Here is a 27,531-nt window from a genome sequence, read left to right on the forward strand (position 1 = left end):
GCCTCAGGGCGCCCTGGCGCTCTGCCTGCCTGCGGGATTCTGCCACCAGACGAGCGGCCTCGGTCCCGAGACTCCCAGTTGCCCCATCTCTGGGACATGCGTGTTGTTGGGAGGGTGAAACTGCTTCGTCCCCGTGGGACCCAGCGCACCGTCGGCATTGAAAGGACAGCAGGCAGGCCGCACGCTCCCCAACCTCAGGGGGGCCAGCGCTGCCCCCACACCCCGGGGTTGGGCCGCTCGGGACAAACACAGCACAGGTCAGCCAGCTGAGCCTCTGGGCTCGGTGTTGTTGCCTTCAGAAGTGCAACTTCTCCTCCAGAGTGGCCTGTCTGCATTTCCCCCAAGACCCCCCGAGACCCCCCCCAACTCTGTCCACGGCTGGGCCTCAGGCCCAGCACCCCCTCAGTGGAGCCCTGGAAGGAGAGGGGCCCCACACCCGCCCTGAGCTCAGCCCCCAGCCCCCTCACCAGGTTCTCCAGGCACCTCTGCAGCAAAGCCACTTCCCTGTCCGAGAGGCACCTAGGATCTCGCCTGTGCTCCCCCCACAACTTTCATTTCTCGTTACTGCCTCCAGCCACATCCTCTGCGCCAGAAACAGCTCCCACTTCCTCGAACCTGTGCGCACTTCCTCCAGGCCGGCCTCTGCCCCAGGACCTGCGGCACCCCATCGCCGGGGCTGCTCCTGCACCGTGCACTGGCCCGATGGGGCCGGGCCAGTGGGGAGTTCCCGGTCAAACACGCCTCAGAGTCCCGCTCCCCAGAGCCCACCCACTCGTTCCCACCCCACCGCTGAGCACAAGTGGAGGAGAGCCCCTCATGTGGGCGCCTGGAGCGTGGTGCCTGGTGCGTGTTCCCCATTTCCCTGGGAGACAAGGCACGGGCCAGTGTTCAAACCCCGGCTGCACCCCAACCAGCCTGAGCCCCTGACCTCCATGAGCTCTGCCAGGACAGGCAAATAAGACACAGATGGGACTCAAACTTGGGACAAGGCAGGTGTCCAGTGGACACAGCAGCTGGCCCAGCCCAGGCTGCAGGACGGAGAGGAGCCGAGTCTTTCTATCGCAGGTGAGGAAGAAGGGAGCGTCGCAGGTGAGCCCTCCCAACACTGGGAGCTCAGAAGAGCCTCACAAAATTGGGGTTCTCTGCCAACACGGTTACATATTAGTAATAATAACAGCCCCAGCCACTTCCAGAGGAGTGTCTACTTAGTGGCAGGGGCTGGACACACCTTGCTCCTTCTCCTGGCCGAGTGTCTATTAATATCTTGTTTTGCAGAGGCGGAGTGTGACGTCGAGGAGACAGGACTTCTGCTCACAGTCCTGGAGAAGCCAGGTGTGTCGCTTCCTGCAACCTCGTCACTTGTGGGGCCACAAGGAAAGAGGCACTATCGGGCCACAGGCGTGGTCAGGTGCTGTCATGGGGCGGTGAACCGGAGGCCACTCTCTGGCTTGTCCGCTCTCCACCTCCTAAGAGAGCCCTTCAGGGGCACGGCTGCCCCTGAATCCCCGGAGAGAGAGCCAGAAGCAGATGGCGGCCGCGGAAAGGGGTCCCCAGACCCTGGCTGGCTCCAGCCGGTCCATGGAATCTGAGGTCTTCCCCATGGGGAACAAGGCCATGTCATGGAGCCCAAGGCTAACAAGGCAGTGACGGCACCGTGGTGGTCTGGGTCACTCCCCAGGGCAGCTGGACACACCTCAGACCAGGGCAGAACCCCCAAACTCGGTCAAATAGCTGTGCCCGAGCTCCTAGGCTTACCAACCTGTAGAGTGCCCAGAAAAACACCCAAGGTGCAGATCTTTTCACGAAGGTTCTGTTGTAAAGTGCTTTGCAAAGGCCAAGTCCTTGTGTTTCCAACAGGAGTTCTCCCCAGACGCCAGGGTCAACTCCTGACACTGATGGACGGGGCCCTGGTCAGAGCCTGGGGTGGCCAGGGCCTGAGGCCCCGCACCTCGCACCCCCCAGGTGCTCTCAGGAGAGACAAGTCGGGCGGCCCTTCTCAGGAAGGGGTAACCCCAGGGCGGGGGTGCGCAGAGAGGCGAGGCGAGAGGAGGCGGGGCCGGCCGGGGGCCGTGCAGAGAGGACCGGGCACTGCCGTGGTCCCTGCTCCAACAGGTCTGTGCTCTGTGGCTTTGAAGAGGTCTTTTCCATTTTGGGACTTTCATTTCCTCATCTGTGAGCTGGGGTCGCAGCAACCGCCTTTACCGAGGGTCGTGAGAACCAGCGGAGGTGATGTGGTAAAGCCGTTAGCACGCGGCAGGCCCGGGGTGCAGGTACCAGACTGAGGACCCGCACTGGGGTGATCTGCTACTGGGCTTCTAACCAGAAAACCGCAGAACCGGAGGCCCCACCAGCGCCAGGAAACCCCACAGCCGCCGAGCTCCCACACAGGCCCAGCAGGGCAAACCGGGCAAAGAGGGCCCCTACCCCAACTCACACACACAAAATTGGGGTGAAGCTCTGAGGGCCCCCAAAGCATCCCGAGACCTCTGATGCACCAATCAGGTGCATTTCTTAGGCGAGTGCCCATGTCTAACTTCCCTCTAGTTCCAGAACCCGAGGCCCCAAATAACTGCCTCCAGCGGCTGAAGCCCAGACTGTTAGCATTAGGTGCTAACAGACTGTTAATAAGCAGCTGGTTCTCTTGTGGTTTCTTACCCCACCCCCTCCTGGCAGGCTCTGTGGAATGATTGATAGTTTCCATGGCAACTGCTAAAGCTCAGCTCAACCTGAATCCCTGCCCCCACCGCCCAGGGCCCAGAGGTAGGAGAGCCCAGATGCCCAGTTACTCAGCTCTGTGGGTCCCTGAACAAAGGGTGTTTTGACATGGCTCATGTTGCGGCAGTGAGGTGAAGACTTTGTTCCTGAAACCAGGTGCTGAGATGACAAATACTTCCCTTTAACGGTTGGCTTTGGCAAACAGGGAACCATCGGCCGGGGGAGCGTCAGCGTGGTCAGGTGCGCTGAGACCAGGAAGCACCCTGGCCGGCCATGGCCCCGTGTGCACTTTCTGGACAAGTGCGAGCCAGCGCTCTCCACCAGGGCTCCACGGGTAGCCCCTGTTCACACGGTGCTGAGACGGCACCCTGAGGAGGTAGCCATGATGTCCAGGCTTCAAGAATGCTGACCCAAAACCAGAGCCACACTTAACGCTGTCCCCTGCTGGCTGGGGGGCGGGGGGGCCTCACTGAAGGCCCAGAGGTGGCTTCAAGCACATTCAAGCAGGAAGAGCAGGGCGGGAAAATCACGGGCTACATCTGACCGTGAGAGTTTGAGAGGTGGATCAAGTTCTCCCAGCCCGCCAAGTCCCCTGCCAGACTCAGGACAATGACTGGAATTGACTTGAAAGAGAAGGGACACAATGCCCTTTCATTCAACTTCAAGGGCAAGTTCTTCTGGATTGCAGCCACGCTTGCCAACCCCTCACCTAGGATTCTCCCCGGGGGAACAGGAGACATTGCAAGCCTCTCAAAAGAGCCCAGGAAAGGGCTTTAGAAACAGAACTGACCTCTAGCAAGGTGAGAAGCCTGGCTTCGTCATTCATCTGGGGGAGAGAAGGGACCGACAGGAAGCAAGACCAGAAATACACTGCAAAGAACACCACCAACCAACTGAGTTAATAACTTGGAACCCCAAGGAATAGAGCTGCTCTTCATTCATTCAGCCAGTGAATGGGAATCTATTACCTGCAGACACCGTGGGAGTTGCTGGGACACGAAAATGAATAGCTCTGCGTCTGTGCCCTTGTGGAGCTCATGTGGGAAAGACAGACACTAGCCACATGAACAATGACCTCACCTGGGGCCAGAGCTAGAGCAGGGGCAGGGGCTGCCGACAGGAGATCCAACCCGTCCCCTCGGGGGTTCAAGGACGGGGGAGTTTTGCCGGATGGAGAAGGGGGGACGGGGTGAGAAAAGATGACATTGAAAATCCAGAAAGGGGAGTTCCGGCCACATCCAGAGACCCGCCTCTTACCTCCTCAGTGCCCGACTGGAGTGCTGGCCCTGACATGGGACAACTGTGCACAGGGTCAGTGCTCAGCGGACACCATTCTGAGAATCTTTAGGGGAGACCCTAAACGCACGACATTTAAGAGCTATTTTGTATTAGCCAGACTTTGGGTCTTAATCATCGAGATTCCACCTGGCACCCTTGTCGCTACTGATTAAAATCCACTGCTATTTTAAAAAGTGTACCTATTCCCTTCAAGATCTTTAAATATGTTTCTGTGTTTTAATCAATTAAGGGGTGTTTACTGAAGGCCTCCGATGTACCATATCCTGTGTGACATCTATAAATAAGTCTTAAAGAGTGCAGCTAAGCAAGACCGTATCAGTGGCCTTGATCTTCTGGCTTCCCCTTTCATTTCGGTCGGTGTGGTGCTCAATAAGAAAGTGCAGTGTGTTGGTTTTTTGTTTTTTTTTTTTCAAGGAAAGCCTTACCCAGTCATGCTCCTTTGGGGTTTTATTTTCTGTGCGAAGAGTCAAACTTACTCTAGAAATAAGGGGGAGGGCACTGGGCAAGTGAGAGACAGATGTCGTAGGTAAAAATCGGGGTTTCGCCGTCCCCAGAGCAGAATTAATAACTGAAGTCCGAAGTTAGACGTGTGTATACCATGTTTCCCACAGGGACAGATTTGAGAGAGCCTGCTGGCCGGTGACACCAACAAAAAGTTAGCTCCTCGTCGGGCAGCCCGGGCTCTGCAGGACAGGGCCCGCCCCTCTCTCCCCACCATCGACCCCCCACCCGGGATGCTTCCTGGGAGGGAGAGCCAGCCAGGGCAGCTCTGGGACAAGGCCCTGACGCAGTCCCCTCCCCCTCGCTGCGCTGGGTACTTTCTGGGCACCGCAGTTTTCTTTAAGGGGACAGAAGGGAGAGAATGCCAAGGTCGCTGGTGCATTACATGATTGAGAAATGTTTGCCATTTAAAGCCATTCCACTTCCTGCCTGACATCACAAAGGAGCTTTTCAACAAAGTTAGCCTTTTCTTCTCTTCATGTCACCCAGTGCCCGGCTCGTTTCTCCCAGTTTTCATTTTCAAAACGGGGCATGCGTGACCATGAAACACTTGGTTTCCACTGCTCAAAACAACCTGATTCCAAGACGGTCCGTTGGAGGGAAGAAGTCAGTGGGCGGCCAGAGGAGGACAGAGAGGAGGGGGTGTGGGGTGGGGGCCCGTGGGAGCAGAAGATGGCAGGCGGCAGAGTTCCAGGGCCTCACCCCACGCTGAAGGGGCCTGGCTGCCCACCAGTTCCCATGGGAAGCCGAACCCCAGGCCGATTGGGGACAATGAGCAGCGAACAAGTCCCGGGGCAGGGCCACCCTCATTTGGCACTCGCCCTTGCTCACCAAGTCCCACGGCCTGTGCCTTTCCCCGGCTAGAGACAAAAGGAGGAGCACATGACTGGCTGTGACATCCCCTGGGACAGTCCCCAAAGCACGGAGAAGTCACACTGAAAGAGTCCAAGCCACACGGCTGCCGCTGAAGCCCAGGTTCTCCGTGTGACTCACCAAATACCTCGTGGTAAATAACTGCACACCGCACACTTCCACAGGGCCGCACGCCAATGGCGTCTCAACAAAACCGAAGGAGGAAAAAGCAAGAGCAGCCACTGCCCCTGAAGTGCTTACTACACACGTCCGCCTTCTTGTCCACTCAGTCGGCATCGCGAAAGGCAGACGTCAGCATCTCCCCGCACCGGCGAGGGGCCCAAGGCAGGACGGCTGAATGTCGCGGCCTGGGTTAGCGGCCTGGGTTAGCGGCCGGTGCAAATACGCCCAGTGGGAGTGAACACAAATCTATGCGCCCGGTGACCAGCCACACCGCTCCAGGCCTTTCTGGTCAACCTCCCACGAACCCACCTGGAGCAGCGGGACCGCATCTCTGCAGGTGCTACCATCGTGCCTGTGGCAGTGACGAAGACGTGGCCGGAACGGTGTCCGTCCGCTGGAGCTGCGCCCTCAGACGCGGCAGCCGCTCCCCAGGCATGGCGAGGACGGCCCAACGTGCAGAGTCCGAGGGAGGAGGCGGAATCTGTCCGGGACAGGGCAAAAGTGAAAACACCGATTTTGCCATTTATACTGCTCACCCACATTTTTGCCCAAACTTTTAGGGAAAAAAAATCTTTCATTTTAATTTTTTAATTCAATTTCTTATCCATCTAGAAAACCCATGATTGTATTTCAGGGTATTATTTTGCACACAGATATTGTTATTGCTTTCTAGAGTTACACTTTTAACACATAAGCATAAATATAAGAATTAAAAACATTTACATGGATGTGGAATTAGAACTACCCATGTAAAACACACATCCTTCTTTTTCCCTCCAAAATTTGGTCCAAAAAGTGCATTGCAAAACACGGCATCTCACTCAGAGTTTTTCTATGCATGACATGTTGAAATAATATTGGTAATATATTGGATCAACTAAGATGTAGTATTACATTTATTTTCATGTGTTTCTTTTTACTTCTTAAACTGTGTTTGCTGGATCGTTTCAAGCCACATGCGTGGCTCACAGTAACTCATGCCGAGAAGCGCCCCCGCTGAGGCCCAGAGCTGGTGGGGGTGCCAGCGGGACAGAGCTGCCTGGGACACAGGAGGGCGGAGGACGTGAGGGAGCGCTGACGGCGGCCATGGGAAAGCGAGAGAGACCCTGCACTTGGGCCCAGAGAACTCAGACAGGAAGGTCTGGCCAACTGGACGGATGACCTACCGCACGCTCCGCCCCTAAAGAGACACTCGGTAACCACCTGATAAAGGTGGAGGGGTTGCATTGGCAGTGGGAAAACATCAGCAGTGAGACCCGGAATTCAGTTCTGAACGCCAACACCAGCTCAACATGAGCTCAGCTTTGACCTTGACCTGGACTTCCTGACCCCAAACCTCCCTCTTCCCAACGAGGAAAAGTTCAAGTCCCACCTGGCCTATTTTTATGTGCCAGCCCCTTACCGAAGTCTTCCTTGAAGACCGAGACACACACTGTCTGCTGCCTGTCAACATTCATTCTTCCCCAGCTTCTCGCTAGAAGAATGCACTTCGGTTCGGAGCGGCATAGGCCCAGCCCCAGGTGATGGGCTATGACTGGTCGGAGCCAGTCTTGGGAATTCTGCTCCCCACTATCCAGCCTTCCTAGCAGCAAGGAATGGGGAGGGGGCATCACTCAGCTTGGCCATGAAACCAAAGCCAGAGAGTGTTTGGGGGCAGAGTCTGGAAAAGGTTGTTTTTTTGATACAATGGGACAGAGCAGGGCTCCCAGTGTCTCTCCTTGCCCCCACTTCATCCCGCCGCGAGCGTGGCGGCCGAGGCTACAGCAGTGCCCCTGTTGGGGGGCCCCCAGGGGAAAGGCAGAAGGTCGGCGCTGGCCCACTGGGGCTTCTGAACCAGGCCCACAACCACTTCCCTCGGGTCTTCTTGCCCCACGAGGAACGATCAACCCTTCACTTCATTTCACTGCAGTCAGACAGGCTGTCCCTTGCAGCTTCTGACAGACAAACCCGACAAGACACAGGAAATGCGGTTGGCCCCAAACTGAGCCCCCAAAGGCACGTGGTCGCAGCCAGTGCCCGTCTGTGCCGGGAGCCGGTTTCCCACCCGGACCCCGTGGCAGGCAAGGCTCCCGGTCACCGGTGCCCCTGCGTGAGTTTCTCGGCCCCAGCTCCGAGGAGCTCACAGCGGGTAATTTATTGTTCCAGGCTCGATAAAGCATGGGGCTGCTCTCTGTCCTAAAAGCTTAAAGCCAAATATCCGTTGTTTTTTTCTTAAAAAGACATGTATTATATACTTAAAGTTTCTGAGAGAGTAGAGTTTAAATGCTCGTACTACCAAAAAAATTTCACAGTGCCGCGAGGGGGTAGCTGTGTTAAGTAAGGTTATTGCACTGATCACTTCCCAGTCTCTACGTGGACCAAACCATTACACGGAACACCTTTACTCTCTCCAACGTCACACATCAGTGAGGCCGGGAAAACCAGAAAGCAGTGTTTGGTGGGCGGCCTTCCCGGTGCTGTCCCCTCTTGTTCCCCAGCACCCCAAGTCCGGGGATTTGCAGGCTTCGGTGGGGACAGGCCCTCCCTGGTGTTTAGGAGCAAGTCCTTATTACTCAGGCCACTCTGGGTGGCAGTCCCCTCTACGTTGACAGGGAGAGGTACAGGAATGGGACCTAATTCTGTCCAGCAGGCTGAGGGAGGGAGGGAGGGCGTCGGCTGGGGGGGGGTCTCCCGAAAGAGGCGGGGCTACAGAGCCTGCAGGCCTGCCTGCACTCTTTGCCCCCCGTGAGAGTGCAGGGCACTCCGCATGGCTGAGACAGGGAGGCAAGCGGGGGGTGGCGAGGTGCGCCCTGCTGCAGGAAGTCATCCGGAGACACAGACCCAGCCGTCTCATCTGCAACACAGGCTGCGGAGTCAGCTGGGGGCCACATCCCCGTTCGCCACAGAGGGAGAAAGTTCTCCTAGAAGCACCACCTGGCCCTGTGGGCAGCTGCACCACCACTGGGCAAGTGACAGCCAGGAACGTGCACCAGTAACACGCTGCTGAGGCCGAGGATTCACTGGCAGCACCTGGACCAAGCTCGAGGGTCTGTGTGCACACACATGTGCATGTACATGCGTAAAAGCCTCATGCCCCAGGTTCCCTGGGCCAGGCATGCAAAGGGCGTCACATTCCTTTGGTCAGACTCACTTGGCCATGACTGACTGCAGGGGGCAGGGAGAGACGCCGTCTCGCGGTGTGTCCAGAAAGAGAAGGAAACAGCTTCCGTGCAAAATGAAAACACAGAGCTTCAGGCTCGTAATTAGGAAGAATTTCAAAACAGTGTCAGCAGAGCCTACATGGAGCGTGGGAGCCTGCGGCGTCCCGGGCTCTGGCACCTGCACGGGCTGAATTTGCACTGGGTGGCGCAGGTGCTCACCGTGCGGCAGGTGACACCATCTCTGTCTCCTGCGGGCTGACGGTCTCTACGGCTGGTGCCACGGGTCTCTCCGTGAGCACCCCATGCTGTGCTCTTTCCCAGGAGCGCCCTGAAGTGAGGAATCACATCACACCCCCAAACGCACCTAGGCACCCTCAGTGGCTCACGGTGAGTATCACTCAGGTTGGTTCTACGTGTGCAGAGAAACCATCGCACAGAGAAAACGAAAGCACGCAGCTTTGAAGGTCCGATGTGGCTCTGAGACAAGCAGCTAAAATCCATTTGGCAAATCAGGTGGCGTTTGTGGCCCACTGTCCCCGACAGCATCTCCTACACGACAGCGGAATGGCCCTGCGAACAGCGGCGTGCTCATTGGCTGAGGGCAGTAAAGTGCCTGAAATCACTCTCTGCTGAAATGCAGGATTCGCTGGCACCACCTGAACCAAGCTCAGTGGTGTGTTTTAAAACAATTTGCACTTGGCCCCGAGCTCCGCTGCTCTTGCCGGCATCGCCCCCACGGTGCCAGCGTGGCCGTGTTCTGTGTTCTGCGTGTGCGTCCAGAGCCCCCACAGCCTCAGCGGCTGGCAGCGGAGCCCTGCCCCGCGCCCGCCCTTCCAGCCGCCGCCCTCACAGCCACAGCAGTGGTTTCCAGACAGGGTGAAGGAGGAGGCGCCCTGGGCATCAGGAAGGCGTGGCCAGCGCCAGGCTCTGAGCTGCCCAGTGGACACCTGCCCGTCACCCATTCCTCCTGTCGGCATGACGACCACCCCCTCAACGAGGGGTGTGCCCGACGTGGGAGGCCATGGTCCCCGCACGCAGCTGGGAGGAGAGTGGACACTACAGCTGACCAGCAGCCCTCCCCGTTCTGCTGCGAAGAGAGACCCACAGTTCTGTCCCCACAGGGGTGCTGAGCACCCTTCCTGTGGCCCGTTCTCCTTCTCGGTACAGAGACACCCACACGGCCCACCGGACCCAAGGCCAGTAGGTCACAAAACACTGTTCCTATATAAACTAATCCAAAGGTTAGTTACTAAGAAGAATGAAAATGATCGTGGGCACATTCATCGGATAAGAAAACACACCCATGCACACACAACGGGACACACATGCACACGCACACACACCCCACCACGGGGCTCTTGCTACAAGTCAGGGCAACGCTAAACCCTTTTTGTTCCTCGTCCCCACTTCACAGATGGGGAAACTGAGGGCCTTGGGGTAGGGAGCCCTGCCCGAGGTCCCGGCACGTAGCTCGTGGAGCTGGGAGGCCAGCGCAGCCTTGGTGGAACCGCACCCCTGTTCTCTCACCCGGCTCCCCCAGGATAGCTGTGTGGCCTTCCCTCAGCGGTCCAGGCCTCCAGAAATGTGCTTGAGGAGTCAAGTCCAAACAAGCACAATTCACGTCATTATCTAATTATTTTTCTTTTACAGGCATCAGCCAGCATTCCCCCTGCGTTTTTCACCTGCTCATCCGGTAACTTAATAATAATAATAGTCAATGGTTACTGGTTATCCAATGTGATTACTTGAGCACCTTAGCTCACTTGGCCCTTGCACCTCTGTGGTGCGGGTGCTACCACTGAACCCACAGGGAGGAGGAGACTCGGACACTCCGCAAAGTCGAGCAGCCCTCCTCCTTCCAAATGCTGGGTAACTTGCTCACACCGGCCTTGCTCTGCTCCACATCCCACGGACGAAAGCCCAGTGGACGCCAAGCATTTGCCAGGCCAAGGAGAATAGTCCCTGGGTGCGTATTCTCTTCTAGGCCCTTTCTCTGCAGGGCCCACAACCCAGCAACCTCGGCCGAAAGGCCTCCCGGGCTCCGTGAGGAAACCGCCGATCGTCAGCAGGGAAGCGGGATCCAGGCCAGAGCACCGGGGACTGTCTAAACTCTGACGCCCAGGCCCCGCCCCCCAAAGCTCTGATTCCATTGGCCCAGGGTGGAGCCAGGGCTTCTGCTTTATTTTTAATAGCTTCTCAGGGGATTGTTAACAGTGAGAGCCACTCATCACTGCATTGTTCTTCTATTCCTCTCAAATGTCCTGAGGGGTCACAGGCACTGCGCCCCCAGTTGCCACGGTCAACACCATACGTCCTGCCTGCCGAGAGCTGCCAGGACAGCAGGAGGCTGGGCAGGAGCAGAAAAGCACATCAGACATGAGTCTGCTGCTCAGGGGGCTGAGCAGACACAAGCACCGGGGACCTGCCGGTTTCCGCCTGTCCCCCCTCCACTGCCCGGTCCTGGGCATCGGGGGAAAGGATCGGCAGCAACCCCCCAGCTGCCTCCGAAGCAGGTGAGACTCACAGGGTTCAATTTCCACATCAGCTCCAAGAAGCCAAGTGAGGGTCCGGATGAAAACAGAATTGTTTGAGATTTTTCCTTCTAACTGGGGGACTCACCAAATGGAAGGTAGGAGAGCCCAGAAAGTCAACCTCAGGCACCGTGACAGGGACAGAGCAGAACTTTCCGGAGGCTCAGGAGAGGTCACAGGAAGCCCCTGGACCAGTTCCTATTGTCAGACAGCGATGACATGCCAGCACCTTCTCAAGGTCCAAATCAACCACCTACATTTCAACTCCCTTGACTCACCCAATACCAGCCAGGGACTGGCCCAGCCTCGCCAGAGCGGCAGCATGGAGGCCGAGACCGCAGGAACTGAGAAATAGGCCACCCGTGGGGTGGGAAGGCTGCGGTGTGGTTTCATCTAACTAGGTTGCTGGGAAGCCCCCATGCCCTCATCACCCCTTGAGTCACCAACCAGATCACCAGGAGGCCACAGGTTCCCAGCATCTGAACCTAATATTCCAGTGGATACAGCGCTTCATGTGGGGACAGGCGGGCACAGAATCTGTGGCTGAAACAGATCCGTTTGTTCATCAAAGATCTTCTGGGCACCTTCCAGACCCAGGGAAACAGCTAAGTGGCACTCAGCTCCCACCCTTGGGGAACTTGTCCCCCAAGCTGCCAAGCTCAGTCTCCGGGCCGCGCGGGGCTGTGTGGCCAGGTGACAGGGTTGGGGTACGCTGGCCGGGAGAGCTGGGGCCCAGGGGCCCGGCCCGCTGAGGTTTAAGCAACGAGGAGGGTTTCTCAGGGTTAAAGGGTTTTATCGCCCTGGTATTTCCGCCCCTGCCCCCAGCTCGGCAGGAAAACTAAGACTCGTGGAGGATGAGTGCCAGCCCTGAGGTCACAGGGCGTCTGACTCTGGAACCCAAGGGCCTAGCAGGACCCCCACCCCCACCCAAGGCTCCATCAGGCACCAGGATGAGAACTAGTCTGTATGTTCGGGGACCACAGGTTACAGGCAAAGTCACGACAGGAGGACAACGTTCTGAGGATGGAGCCCCAGAGCCCCCACCACCTAGAGCACAGGGAGAAGGGGCAGGGTCTCCGAGGCAGCTTCGAGGAATCACCCTGAGACACAGGAGGACAATCATCTGCTCATTCATTTTTACCAAATGGCAGGGAAGTGGGCTGGCCCTCAGTGAGTCTACCTACCCACAGGACTACTCCTGGGACAGAGGCCGAAACAGGTCTGGCGTGCGTGGGGGCCACGGCGGGAACTCCGGAGACCGCCTCTGGCTGATCTGACGGGGGAGGTCTCCTGGAGGAGGAGACCAGGGCCCTCCTGAGCACGCCCCTGCAGCTGGGAACTCAGGCAATGGGAAGGGACTGAGCCCTCGGGCTAACGGAAGGGGACCCAAACGAGGGGTCCCCTCACATCAGCAGGCAGTGTTGCCCATGTGAGCTTTAGGAGGTGGCCCGGAGACGGTCACTGCTGCCAGAGGGGCAACCCGAAAACATGCCTATGGGAACTTCTCACGAGGTTGCTATTTTCACTGACTCATGAGTTACTGAGCAGTTCTGTTCTTCTTTTTAGCAAAGAACAAAGTCCAGAAATGACACAGAAACATGTCAAGTGACATTGGTTCATGCCACTGAATGTCACCTGGCAGAGAGACTACGGTCCCTAATTTTTGTCCAACCTCCAGTTGTCCTGATATCATCTCCACGCGGCCAAGGGTTTATTCCGCCTTCCCCTTCTCCACCGATACTTCGGCCCGTCCTGAAAAATACGAGAAATACGCCACAGCAAGTCACACTGCGGCTGAACGAGACGAGACTTGGGCCCAGAGATAAAGAGTATCGTTGTCACCGCTTCCTTTGTTTCAACTACAAGATTTTATTTTGGAAAGAAAGTTTAATTATCCAGAGGTGGATCACTACATTCTTTGACTCCAAAATTGTACTTTCTGCAGGATTTCACCTGCAAAACTCGCAGCCTCTAATTACCGCCTCTCATCTCGAAAGGGGGAACCTTTCTTCCGAATGGCTGATAACGTTATTACAGGAATTAATTACAGATCAGGTGCCTGGTCAATGACACCATAATGCACGGACCACAGGGCCCGATTTTTGAACTTTGATAGTAATTTGCTAGGGAAACACTTTCTCTGCCCAGTGTTGATGTTTGGGGTTTGTTGGGGGGTTTTTTTCTTTCTTTCTTTCTTTCCTTCTTTTCTCTGGAAGGGGCAGGGGGGAGAAGAAACATGTAGAAATCAGTCCTTTACTGGATGAATTTCTTCACTTCCCAGAAAGCAAGAAAACAATTGTTTCCTGTAATTGGACAGTTTGATTGGAGGCAGGTGGTGCTGAGCCCAGGCAGCCGGAGCCACAAAGCCGATTTTGGCTTCAAGCACACTTCCTGCAGCTTTGCGCTCCAGCAGTACAACATGTAAATGGCTCCAGGAAAGCCAACTATAAATTTAGCTCCCGTTTCTCTAACAAGCACCTTATCTGCCACGACGAGGCTCAGCGATCGGGGACGGGGAGCGGAGCTGACACACGCGATGGCGTTAATTCCTCAGCCGTGGCCCTGCCGCCACAGCCACATCGCAGGGACTTGGGAACCATTCCGGAAGCACCACGAGCCATCGTTTGAAAGGATGGTGGCATTTCCTTTTTCCAGGTTAGCTGGCCTTCACAGTGCTGGAGTTGCATTATCTTGAGTTAATATTTGCTTTCGATATTTCTGAGTAGCAGGCCGAGCCCACTTGGCACCGAGGAGGACAGTCCTGAGAAGGGGCCAAAATCGGAGGCGCAGGGAGTGATGGGGGCGGGGAGCCCTTCCACGGAACGTCTCTGAGCCCTCTCCTCGTTTCCTCTCCCAGGAGCTGGCTCGTCCGTCCTACCCACTGAACGGCAGCTGACAAGTGCATTCCTCCACCACAGACGGGGAACCTGAGGCCCAGGGGTGCTACTTGCTTTGACCAAGAGCACACAGCTAGTTGGGAGCGACAGACCCAGATGCTAACTCCCCAGCCCACTGGGGCTCCAAGTTCATTTTCCTCTGTGAGTCTCCTCCCTGCTGTAAATCCTAATTCAAAGCCGTCATTTTTAGGCAACTTGGAGTGGCAGGAGGAAAGGCAGGAGGAAACTCATTGGACAATTCTACCGGATGACTGTCCTCTGTTTTACTCTACATAGTAAATCAGTTACCTCAAAGGCCCGGCATACTTTCTTACTAAATTCTGGCCATGCTTAAGTTATTTAAATGTGAATCTACTGTGTCCGTACATTCTGGGCTCTTCGTTTATTTTTAGAACTTGAAAATCAGCTTGTCTAATCCCAAGTAGATTCATGGTTAACAGTGCCTCATTCTTGTATCAGTTCCACTTGTCTACCTATCTGTATAAAATTATTTTACAAAAAAAAAAAAAGAAACCAGATTGTAGAGTCCGCTTAGAAGCTTAGGATTGCAACACTTTTTCCAATGTGATTACATGGAGGGAAATACCACTAAGTTTCCTTCCCAAGGGAAAGGATACCTGTGGCTCCGAATCCTGACTTCGGTAATGACAGTCTCAGAATCTGAAGGCCCGGGCACAGCCAGGACCTCTGCCAGCAACTTAGGACACTTTCCCTTTGAGTCTTTGACTAAGGATTCTAAGGCGCACCAGTATGAGGGAGGACGCCTCCCCCAGCCCGTCCGAGAAGGAGTTCTAACGCCCCTTCCCTGTTAGAATTACCCAATTCTGTCTCAAGAGAACAGCTCCTCGTGCCTCCCACCCCAGCAGCTGCTGGCGTCGAGCAGGGAACAGAGGACATGTGCACCCACGCTGGGGACAGTCTTCACAGAGGACTGCACGCTGGTTAGCCTGTCTCCAGGCAGACTGGGCTCGCACAGGGAGACCTGGTTGATGGCTGACTGGGAAATCTTGGCACCACTGCAGGGCCGATATTTGCACAGAGGTGGCACCGTCTTAAACAATGTCCTCAGTGTGCAGGACGCAGCCAGCCCTTCGACCAGCATCCAGCACAGGCGGCTCGTCCCTGCGCTTTTTCCGAGCAAACAGGCAGAGCTGGGAGGGCTTGCGGTGAGAGGGGTGGGCCAGGACGCAGTGGGAAAGCCACCGCGGCTCTCTTTCCACAGACGCCCCTACCGCTCTCGACTGGCCAGCGGCTGGCCGAGCAGGATTCCACGGGTGGTAGAAACTGGCTGGAGGCAGCCCTCGGCTCTGTTTGTTTTCCTAACGCATAGGACAGCTGGGCGGATCTCAACGCAACCACACAAAGCCAGACACACGCACACCGAGTTCTCCTCAGTGGGATGGGACGCAGGGGCACCTCTGGGGTCCCTGCCCCTGGACTGCCCAGCGGGGGCCAGCAGAACGGCCCCACCTCCTCTGCCCCAGCTCTGGGGCCTCAGCCCCGTCTGGGAAGGACCGCCACCACCAGCGGCAACACCTCCTTCTTTGCATGATAGCGTTTCTTCCCGAAGCCCGCATCTTCTCCCGGAAAACGACCACCACAACAAAAGTAACGTTCAAGCTTTTGACAACTCAACCCAGAATGTTATCAGAACTGGGTGGCTCAGCTGCTCAACGTGGGAATGGCAGGCAGCCGCCCCCCGCAACAGAGAAGTGCCCTGAGCTGAGAGGTGAATAGCCCACACGCAGGGCCCTAGCCAGCATGGCAAGCAGGGGAGGGCGATAGTGACGTCAGCACAGCCGCTCTGTCCCCACTTCCAGGGCCGCCTTACCAAGTAGCACCGACCATGCAGCCTAAAACAACCGATGTGTTCTGGGGGCCGAAAGTCCGAAATGAGAGTGTCGCCAGGTCATTCCCGGCCTGAAGCCTACCACAGAGAACCCTTCCTGGCCTCCTCCCCCTTTCTGGCGGTTGGTCAGCAGTCCTCAGTGCCACAGACTGAATGTTTGTGTCCCCTGAAGTTCGTTTGTCAAAATCCCTTCCACAGCACGGTGGCATTTGGAGGCGGGGTCTTTGAGAAGTGACTAGGTCATGAGGGCGGGGCCTCGGGGATGGCATCTGGGTCCTCAGAAGAGGTCAGGGAGCCAGTGCTCCGTCTCCGCCCTGCGGGGGTGCAGAAAGGGGTCTCGCTAGGGCTAAGTCACGGGTTCGGCCTGTTGCCAAGGCAGCGCAAGCGGAGACTCTCGGCTCTCCTGGGCTTGAGCTGCAGCACTCCAGTCGCTGTCCCCAAGGTCACATGGCATCCTCCCCTCCTGTCTGTGTGTCTCCTCCTCTTGTAATGACACCCAACTCACTGAGTCAGGGGCCCCCGTCTCCACGTGACCTCATCTCAACTCACTCCATCTTCAGAGGCCCCACTTCCAAGCCAGGTCACATTCTGAGGTGGTAGGGGTCAGGACTTGGACACATCTTTTAGGTGAGAGGACACAAGACACCTCAGAAGTGCCACCAAACCCCTGCAGTGGCTCCTGTATGCTCAGAGAAGGAAGTCCCCGGCCCGCTTCCAGGCCCCCAGGGAGTCTGCACCTGACCCCCCAGCTGGCCCTCTGCCTGGGCTTCCGGCCCCGCCCCTTTCCAGGAGTCTAGATTCTAGGAGTCATTCAAGGTCATTGAGCACATCCATTTCCCAAAAACCCTAACTCAGAGCACTCCTGCCCACTCCAGCCCTCTTACTCAACTCGGCTCCGGCACAAGTGGTCCCTGCCGCTTTGACCTTTGCATGCAACTAAGTCGTCCTCTCTGACTACAAGGAGGAAGACATTGTTGACCTTGGGTTCGGACCTGGTTCTCATGCTCTGGTGTCAGCTGTGATGGGAGGTGGGGGCCAGGATCCCCTGGTTAAGCCCAGGGTCCTAACAGAGAACACGCCCCACAGGCCGCTGCACCCACCAGCTGCACCCCTCCCATTTACCTGGCTGGACTCCCAGCAGAACCCTCAGCACAGCAAGCTCACTTCTCCGGCAGAGGCAGGGTGGTGAGGGGCTGCTGCTTCTCAGTCAGGAGGCCCGGCTCCCGGGACTGGACTGGGGGAGGGGGGCCTAATCACTCAGCAGCCCCCCAGGCACCATCCAGTTGAGAATTCCCCAGGCCACGATCTCTTCCTTCTGCTTTATTCCATCAAGAGGTCATCGAACTTCTCCTGAAACGCCTTCAGTGAGTGTGTTCCCCACCCATGGAGGCGGGTCGTCCCTTTCTCCGTTCTCACTGTTGGGGAGGAAAGACCGTTCACTGAGCTCCTGCTCGAACCCGAGTCACAGCAGATGGAGGGAGGTGTTGCAGCAGCCACGCAGCTTCTCCCTGGGCCCTGCGACGGCCACGCTGTCCCAGCCCAGCCATGGAAGGGTCTCCACAGACCCTCTGCCTCGGGCTCCCCCGTGCCCGCCTCCACCTCCGGGAATGGGCCTGGGGGCCTGGGACGCACCTCGGACCAGCAGCGTCTCACCTCCCCGAGGCACCCACAGGGGTGTCTCCTTGTCCGGCGACAAGGCCACAACCTTGACTCCACAGCCTTGCCCCTTGCTGGCTTCGCCCCTCCCTGTGACGCAGTCCACCCCGGCCACACGCCTCTGCCCGGCACGTGTAGCTCACTCGGTCTGCCTCTGCCTTCGCAACTTGGGAAGAGGTTTGTTAGGGGGTTTCAACCTTAACACACCTAACCAGGGAAAGAAACAACACTGCTTGTTGCCAAGGGCTTTTTGTTTTTTAAGATTTTATTTATTCATTTTAGAAAGGGGGAAGGGAGGGAGAAACATCGATGTGTGAGAGAAACATCGATCAGCCCCTTCTTGCACGCCCCCAATGGGGGACCTGGCCCCCAGCCCAGGCATGTGCCCTGACCGGGAATCAAACCCACACCCCTTCTGTGCATGGGACGATGCCCAACCCACGGAGCCACACCAGCCAGGGCCCAAGTACTTCTTGACGTGATTCTCTGGCAAACTGTGCGTTGAAAGCCACGGGGAACAGAACAGCGAGGCTGTGTACTTACGCCAGGAGAGCAAACCACAAAGTGAGTCACTAGAACGAGAACAAGAAAGAAGCTACAGCTCAGACTTCCGCTGGTTGAGGAGGTGGGCGGGGCCATGCAGCACGGAATTCTCAAGGTTAGGCCTCTGAGCCCCAGGTCCCGCCCACTGAGCCCGGGTCCCCGCCCACTGAGCCCCGGGTCCCGCCCACTGAGCCTCGGGTCCCGCCTACTAAGCCCCAGGTTGTGCACACCCGAGCCCCTGTATGCTGAATTCTGAGCCCCAAGGTGGTGTTCCTCCAAGTCCTGGGGTGCTGTACCCTTCCGTCCCACGACCCTGCAGCCTCAGCACCAGCCTGACAGCGGGTCCCTTCGCCAGAGAACTCTCACTCCGCAGTCACACGGGCGGTGGAGCGATTTCGCAGACCTCGCCCACCCATGCTCACACGGTCGCCTCCCCGCTTCAAAGGAGGAAACTGAGCCCCGAGAGGTTAAGGAAGTTACCACATTCCCCTGCAAACAGGCGACAGAGCCAGGCGCGTGGGCTCCTGGCCCCCCCCCCCAATCTGGGCCATTAGCCAGCCTGGTGGGAGTGGCCTCAAGGTTTGGAAGAATTGTCTGCAGCCTCCTGGATTTGAGATAAATATGTTCAAACACTTTGACCTGCCAAGTACCTTCAGGGAATCCATCCAAATGAAATATCCCAGAATGTGTGGGGTGGGTGGGGAGCTTTCTGTACAAAGATGTCCACTGCTTTATTATGTATTACGATACATGGCACTCAGAAAACTCCCCAATGTCCAACAGCAGGGAAGTGGTGAAATACCTTAAACTATGGTTTTACATGTTTTCATTAAAAAGACACTGCTTAGAAAAAGATGGAAAATACATTATCATTTTAAATGAGAACTGTTACATGAGACTATAAGATGATTTATGTTACTGTTCTACACATTTAAGACCATTTACTGAGCGCTGTCTGTGTGCCAAGCACTGCACAGGTTAAAGGATGAGTTGGAAAATGAGGAAACACTCAGATCCTGTCCCCCGATGTCTGCCACCAAGGGGTTGTCACAGCCAGGTCAGAAAATCTGAGTCCAGGACAAAAAAACAAATGCAAACCTCATACACCAAAGAGAGAGGGAGCAGTGGGCTTCTGATTGGGAAAACAAAGATAGTTCTTTATTCTTCTCTTCTTTTTACTCTTTTTGCATTTTTAAATGTGCAGCAATGAGTAGCGATTGCTTTCTTTAATAAGACAAGCACTTTATTGTCTAAAAACTTTGTCCCCCCCACCCCCGCCATCATCCATCAGCCTACAGCCACGGTTCTCCGGAGAGACCCCTGGCAGTGGGCCATGACCACCGAAGTCAGGGACCAGGCTGGCTGCCTCTCCAGGTCCCTGCTCCATGCCCCGGACATAAATGCCCCACAGGAAACAGCACGGTTCAGTAAAGAACCCCAAGTACTGCCCACCTGAACCCCGGGTCCTACCCACCTGAGAAAGGGGGAAGGGAGAAAGACAGGTCTGGGTGTGACTCCCAGTCAGCCTGCCCCTCCCTAGCTGGGTGGGCCTGGGATTGTAGGTCCCCAAGCCCCTCAGCCCCTCCCTTCCCTGCCCCGCGGGGTGAGCAGCTCTGTTGAGCAGCACGTACCCCGAAGACGCCATGCACCCCGCAGGCTCCCGATTACTGAAGTTTGCAGCCTGTTGGAATTAGCTGAGCCGAGGTCACCTTCAGCGGCTGCCCTGGTCCGATGGCTCTATTCTTGTTTCCATTTGACAAACATCACTGAGCCCATTTATCAGAAAGGCCCAGGCTGAGGTGCCCTGGTCTCGAAGGGGCTCAGCAGCCACAGAGCCATCCAGCCCATCCACGGGAGGCCTGCCCCCTCCCCAGTGCCCCTGAAAGAGCGACCCATGCAAGCAGTGCCTCGTCTCCCTTGGAGCAGAAACACCTGCGCTGAGGGTGACTTTCAGCTGAGTCAAGATAAGCACGTGCGATTCTCTCCGCCCTTCACAGTCATCCCCACACACTGGGCAGATGACGACATCTGACAGTTTCCAATAGCGACCCCAGACCGCAGAGAACGAGCCCCACAAACCAGCAACTCCACTCAGACACGTTCAGCTTTAACGCGCTGCTTCCTCCGCCCCAGGCACTGGTGTTCTGCAGAGGATCCTTCCTCTTCCCCAGGGAAGTGCGATTTGTGGAAACTCCCAGCCCCGCCCTGCCCATGCCCATCGTCTGTGAAACACGCGATCTGGTGCAATGGCACCGGATTTCCTGCTGCCCCGCCCCCATCCCGACTGGCCTCCAGCTGCACCGAGACCCTTCCCTACTCTTCTCTCAGCCCTTCCGGCCCCCTTAATAAGTCACGGTGCCCTCCTTCCTGTCGCATTTACCTCTCCTTGGACCAGTCTGCGAGGGATGGGAGGCTTTGGGAAGGGGATCCAGCAGGCCCTGCTCCACCCCAGAGGCTACTGGGAGGGCAGCGCGGCGGCAAGACAGAGGCAGCAGACAGCACCTCCTGGCCGGGTGCATGCCAACTCCGAGACCCCAGACTCCAGAAAATCCACACCGGACCCCAACTCATTGGTTCGACACCCTGCCCCCCACACCTCATGGATGGTCCCCGAGCCCTCGACCAACAGCAGCAGGAAACCGCGTGGCCACACGCTGGCCTTTTCTACCTGGCAGTGTCATCTGTGTCAGTCGACCAGCGCCACCGCCGCCACACAACACCACACACCGCGTGGATGGAGCAGCAGTTTCTGCTCCCAGTCCCGGAGGCTGGACGCCCAAGACCAGGCTGGGCCCCAGCTGGATTGTCCTGGTCTTGCGGACCACCAGTCTTCCCACTGTGTCCTCCCACGGCCACCCCTCTGTGTGTGCCCCGGGGCCTGGCTTCTTCTTGTAAGGACACTGGTAGGATGGATGAGGGCCGACCCGTGGGACCTCATTCTACCTCAACCGCCCACCTCTTTAAAAACCTGACCTCCTAATGCAGCCGCCTGAGATGTTGGGGCTTTAGACTTCCACGTGTGAACTGGGGACGAGCCAACCCAGAACACACCGCCATCTGAACCGTTCGTTCCTTCACAGACGAGAACGCCGGGGCTATTTCTAGAACGCAGAGCAGAGTGTCCCTGGAAGCGGGAGTAGCCGATCCCACCCCCTCGGCCCCTCCCACCGCCCCTCAGCCGGCGGACAGCTCTCCACAGCCCTGTGACTATTCCGCTTCGGTCCAGGGGTGAGTGCCGCTTGCTTCTTCGTGGGAGAGCGTGGATGGGAAGACGGGAGGCTCATGGGTCAGACTCGGCCACCAGCCCTGGCCTGTGGCTGGTCATTTAAAGCTCCCTGAGCTTGAATATCCTGGCCTGTGAAGCAGGGAGGTCAATGCTAAATTCTTAGGATGTGACATCTGCCACCAGGACAAGCCCAGAGAGGTACTAGGTCCATGTTGGTCCAGGATTCAGACACTCCACCCTGGACCCCCAGGGGCTCACCTGTAGAGTCAGAGAGAAGGCACATGTTTGCTGCACTCTAAGGCCGTGGGATGTCGGAAAGAGGGCGGGGCCTTGAGGACAGGTGGACCCTCTGCATCTCACCCCGGGGCTGAGGGCCAGGACCAGCAGCTCTGGCATCGGCTGCTGCGCACGACAAATGAAGCTTTTCATGTCGCTGTGCAGGACAGCACAATTGTGTGTGGCAACCCCTTTCACACGGAGCATCAGGTAGGGCGGGCGTGAGGTTCCGCCAGGGTCTGGCACAGCGTAAACAACACACGTATGTTGGTTTCCTCCACGCGTCCCGACAAGCAGGTGGCCGGAACCAGGCTTCTCCACTCCAGCTCCTGCAGAGACGTCAGCCTCACCTCCGGCGCGCCGAGGGTTCAGATGTGTGGAAAGTGGTGCCTGTCCTTGTACAGGGAGCCACAGGTGACACTGCCCCACTTAATCCCCGGACCTGACTGGTCCCTCCACCTGCCTCCCAGGCCCTTCCCCTGGGTCTGCCAACGCCGCGCCCAGGGCTCTTCACCCCGGAAAAGGGAAACCCGTCCAAGTCGTCCTCTCCCCACACAGAACACCCCCTCCCCCCGCCTGAGACCCGCACCAGACTGCGGTGCGTGCCTGCTCTGGGGCTGAGACGGCCTGCCAGCGCCTCCTTCAAGCCTGTGCCGGTCGAGTCCCAGCATCCTCAGAGCCTGGCTCTCCTTCCTCCTTCTACGCTGAATGCTTCCAACCATTAAAATAAAAGGAAGGGAGGGAGAGAAGGGAGATTACACAGAGGTGGGAAAAGTAGGTTAATAATAATAAATACAATAATCAATAAATAGTAATACCAGAATGAACTGTTTCACATACGCACAACCGTAAACCTACTTTTGCCCACCCTGTATTTTTAAATCCTCCATTTCACCTCGATTTTCCTGTTTCCTTAATGAGATGTGACCACCACCCAAGTTTCCCCTTTGAGATTTGAGGGTTTCTTTCAGCCTGCAACCAACCAAAGAAACCCACCTGCCCCCTCTCCCAAATTCCCACGGCCCCTTTCTAATCCTCCCCCCACCCCCAGAAGTGTCGGGAGGCCGGCAGGTGGGGTCCGCCCTGCAGAGAGTCCCCGGCGCTGCCTGAACCCCCCTGGTCTGCATTCCACACGAGGAGCGGGCCACACCGGCTTCCGTCTCAGTTTATCGCTGGAATTCTCACCCCCTGCAGTACTCCCAGTCCCTCCTCCTCTCCCTGATGGGGCTTCTGGGAGGGGCGGCTCTCCTCCGGCAGGAGCGATCCTCCGCCCACCCCCAACCGCCCTGGGGCTCGGTCCTGGACCTCGAACTGTGCCAGCCAGACCCAGCCAGCGAGGACAGCTGCACCCAGCTCCTCTGAGAACTGGCCCCAAGTTCGGGATTTGAGACTCATGGCTAAACTCAGTCACAACACCACAGTGTCACCCAAAGGCATTATAGCGATTACCGAGTTCTGTCGGGGGCTTCTCACAGACAGCACCTCATTCACAGGAAGTAGTTCCAGTAGATGGTCGGAGCCCTGGGCGCAAGCTCAGCTCCTGATGTCCATCAGCACAACCGCGCTGGAGGTGCGGGGGGCTTCCAAACGTGTGAGCGGGGAAAACCGAATGCATGGGTATCTATCTGCTAAGGTGGGGGCGCAGTTAGAAGGAGCTGTTTGGGCTTCCGCATGACCAAGAGCCTGGTTGTCAGCCCAGCGTGGCCCGGTTGGGCGTCCTGCGCAAGAGCGTCCTCTTAAAGAAGCCGGCCCGCAGCCCCCGCCACCGCGCTGCACTAGTAAGGACCCTCTCCCTTTATCAGGTAGCTCCGTGTGCCAGGCCCTGTGCTGGGCCCTGAACGTGAACTCCACAATTGGCTGGCTCCTCCCCCCACTGCCGACAATAAAGATCATTGTCCCCATCGGAAATAGGTAACGTGGAGGCTTGAAGAGGGTCCAGGACTGGTGTGAGGCCACATGGCTAGAAGCAGAATTCAGGTCTTCCTGGCTCCCCACTTGGGTACCACTGCGGGTGGATGGGCCTCGGGGTCCCACTCGGCCCCCAGCAAGCTCTGAGGGGTCCTGTGGGCGAGGACCCTCACTCTGATACACGGCGTGGGAGAATTTGAACCCTGAGATCTGAGCCAGTGAGGACGCCTCGCCACTAACGCTCTGCCTTGTCTCCGGGGACTGGGCAGCGACTGGGCAGGTGCAGGGGATCCTCAGATGGTGGGAACCCTCGGGCCTTCATTTGTCTCGGGTCACCCACGGAGCCACTGGCCCTCCCCGCTGCCGTGGCCCCCAGGTCCCCACTCTGAACCGCACGGGCCGGCTCCCACCTGGACAGGAACCGGTCCCCAGCACCGCCGGAGCAGGTGCTTTCTCTCCCTAACCAAGAAAGATTTCCCTCCCCACGCACACCGGACACCGGGCTTCCCTGAGGGCCCCTCCACGCAGGCCCGCCCCCCAAGCCCGAGGCCATACCCCACCTGCATTCCAACTGTCATCCCTGACTTTCTCGGCCATTCAACAACAGTCCAAATGCTGGTGCCCCTCTGTCGAGGCCTGGAATTCTTTCCAACGACCGTGACCTCCTTCCCCTCCACAAACTTCAGAGAAGTGCTAACCAGGAGTTGCACTGACTGACCTGAGTTCGACTGTGACCCCCATCAGGAAAGCTGGGGGGCTAGCAACTGACCGAGATGCCACTTATACAATATATAATGGAGCTAATTGTGTATTATATTTCTCACACGTAACATACACTCAGGCAACACAACACCTTGAACTATATTGCAGGAAAGCAATATATCTCCTGAAGTTCTTTGAAAGTATTTTCTTTGGGCACACGAACACTGCACGGGGAGGAGACCCCACAGTCTGCACCCCCGCCCAGGAGGCCTCACCTGGGCCCTTGCCGCTGCCTGTCCCCAGCCCCCCCACAGAGGCGGGTGGCGGCTCCTGGCCCTCCCGGGGGCTGCTGACGGCCACACCACTCAGAGATGTCGGAGGCAGAGGGCAAAGGCAGCCAAAGAGCTCTGTCCCCCAGGGGTCTCTGGAGAGCCCCACGCAGGACGGATCTGCAAATGGGTGGTGTGCCCCTCTGCTCAGCGGCCCTCCCCCACGGAGGAACCACTTTCAGTACGTCTGTCTCCTTAGAGTCAATGTGGAGAGACCACAGCGAAAACCACATCCCTGCAGGGCGGCGGGCAGGGCCGAGTCAGGAGGGAGTCGCGCAGGTGCGGTCCTTGCTAACTCCAAGGCCCGTGTCTCTGAGGTCGAATCCCAGCTCTGTCCTCCCTCAGCGGTAAAGCCTGGGCAGCTGCCTTGGCCCCATCTGTTCCCTGGAGGTGACGAGAGGACCGACCGACCGCACACAGCTGCTGAGAGGATTCAATGAGAGATCCCTGCAACACCCCGGGTACAGTGTCCAGCGCTCCCTATGCACTAACCCGACAGCAGCGGGAATTGACGGCAGAGGCAGAGGTGCGCTTCTCTTGGACGTGACCTTGAACGTGACCTTTCCCCACGCTGATCGCTCTGGCAGCACGCATGCGCACTGCGTAGCTACCGCAACGCCCCCCCGCCCCCAGTTCGCAGTCCCCCGGTTCGCAGCCCCCGCCTTTCTAATCCCACTGCGTCTGGGGGCGTCCTCGAACTCCCAGTATAGATCACAGGATCTGCAGAGGTCCAGTCCCGAACCCCAGGCTGAGTGAGGTGCCCCTCCCCCACTCACGCTCGTCACTGCTCTGTAATCACTTCTGCCCCCTGCATCTCTCTCCCTCCCCCTCCAGTTGGCCCCTCGGGACTGGCGCAGAGAAGCCCTGCAAAGGTGTTCTTAGCACCCTGCGCACGCGCAGCTTCCCCTGCCCGCCGATACAAGTGCACATGCTGGTTCCAGTGAGGCTCCTCCAATGGCGGACCAATGGTAGGATTTAAACCAACACACACTCTTGGGTTTAGCACACCGGTGAGTTCGCCCAGAGCCCAGGCTGGTCTTGGGGCAGTCAGCCTTGTCATAAAAGTAGCCGGAGGGACGGACCTTCAGCGCCCGGAATGCCCACAGGCTCTGCACGGCGGGGGCGGGCGGAGGGTTTGCACGGCCGATGTCTCCTTTGCCCTTTGAGGTGGGCCTGACGAGCCCCATCCTCGGAGGAGCTGACAAATGCTCAGCAGGTCTAGTGTGCCAAAGGTCATGCAGCGACCACGTGTGACCTACACTTGAAAGTAAAAAAGCTGTCGATACCTGTTCTAGGAATTCGGGACGCCGATGACGAGAACACTCAAAAATAACCCTGCTCGCTTTCCCACTCTTGCAACAGGGCTACTAACGAGGGGCATCGCTGAAAACTCCAGCAGAGTGACTCAGTTCCTACAAAAGGTCGTTTCTCCACGCGGCTCCGGGACAACCCCTGCAGAAGCTGCAGGCAGAGAAACAGAGAGAGGCCAGGACGGTTTCCTCTTACGTCGCCCCACAGCCTCTCGGTCCTTTGGGGGCCCCCTCCAGGGTGAAACCTGCTGCAAAGTCAGGGGCCGGCTGGAGGGCTGTTTCCTGTCTTCTAAATATACTCTCCACGCAGATGGTATCTCATCCCCTGCCTCAGGCCCGTTACTGTCTCAGAGCGTCTTAGCCAGCAGGGAGCTCTGGTAGGGAAAGCCAGACGCTAGGTGCCTCCAGGGCAGCGTGCTCAGGCCCTGCTCAGCCTGCTCCCCCTCCTCCCGCTCCTCTTCCTCCTCCTCGTCCCAGCAGGGCCCGCCTGGCCCTCCGGGCGGCTGGTGACCAGCAATGCTGCTCTCAGTGAATGTTATCAGAGGGAACACTTGAGGACCAAGAAGCAAACAGAAATCATTCTACACCTGCTGTCACTCTGCCACCTCCGGGGCCCCCACCTCCATCCAGGTGTCCTCCTGGAAGAAAGGGTCCTTTCAGGACTGTGGCTGGTGGCTCTCGGGCCAAGTTTCTCAAACAGGACAGAAAGAAAAACAACCGGAGCCGGCAGAGCTTTCCCGGACTCAGAGACTGGGGGCTGCTGCCATGGCCCTCGGTTCCATGGGAACACCTGAGAAGTGGGTCCCTAAGAACTTGACTCCTCACAGGGCTGCATAAGGGCCTGAACCACCTGACCCTACCCGGCACTGAGAGCCCAGAGGCAGGGGCCTGGCCCACCCCAACCGCCTCACCTCATGTGCACAACGGCACATTGTCCTTGCCTACAACATCAGTATGAATAGCTATGGCTCCTTTTATTGCTGCAGGTGGGAAACCCGGCTCAGGGAGGTGAGGTGACGCGCCTGCTGTCACAGAGATCAGAAGTGGCGACCTGGGGTGTCTCAAGGCCTCCTGGGTTCTACCGCCCCTCGGCATCTTCCTGCAGAGGATCGTGGGGATTAAGGGGCTCACAGGCTCCCCAGGTGAAGGGTCCCACCCGGAGAAGGCAGTGACATCACCCGGAGTGCAAGATGAGATGAAGTTATATGCGTTGACCGTCCCCCAGAAGGAATGGTTTCAGGGCACCCCTTAATGACTTCCTGTCCACTCCAGTGATTTCAGGGACTTGTCCGGGGTCACACGGCTAGTGGTTGCCTATCCCAAGGCTCTTATCTCAGCTCCACAAGTACATTGTCGTCTGTCTTGTGAATAATGGGGGACTTCACCAGCAGGTACAAAGCTGGGCCACTTTGACCCGTGGCGCGCTGGGGCCAGCCCTCGCCACATCGCCACAGCTGATACGCGCACTGTTTCCCGAGTGTGTGTCCAGTACTTGCGGGGGGAGGGGGCGGTGTCACTGGAGCCCATCTCATCGGAAAATCTCGATCCCCCTCCCCCTCTTCCTTGGTTACCAAGAGCCCAGCCAGGGACTGCTGGACTGCCGAGGGGACAGGG

The sequence above is a fragment of the Artibeus jamaicensis genome, unplaced genomic scaffold (genome assembly GCF_021234435.1).
Source record: "Artibeus jamaicensis isolate MK-2021 breed Jamaican fruit bat unplaced genomic scaffold, CSHL_Jam_final contig_465, whole genome shotgun sequence".
In the NCBI taxonomy this organism is placed as follows: domain Eukaryota; kingdom Metazoa; phylum Chordata; class Mammalia; order Chiroptera; family Phyllostomidae; genus Artibeus; species Artibeus jamaicensis.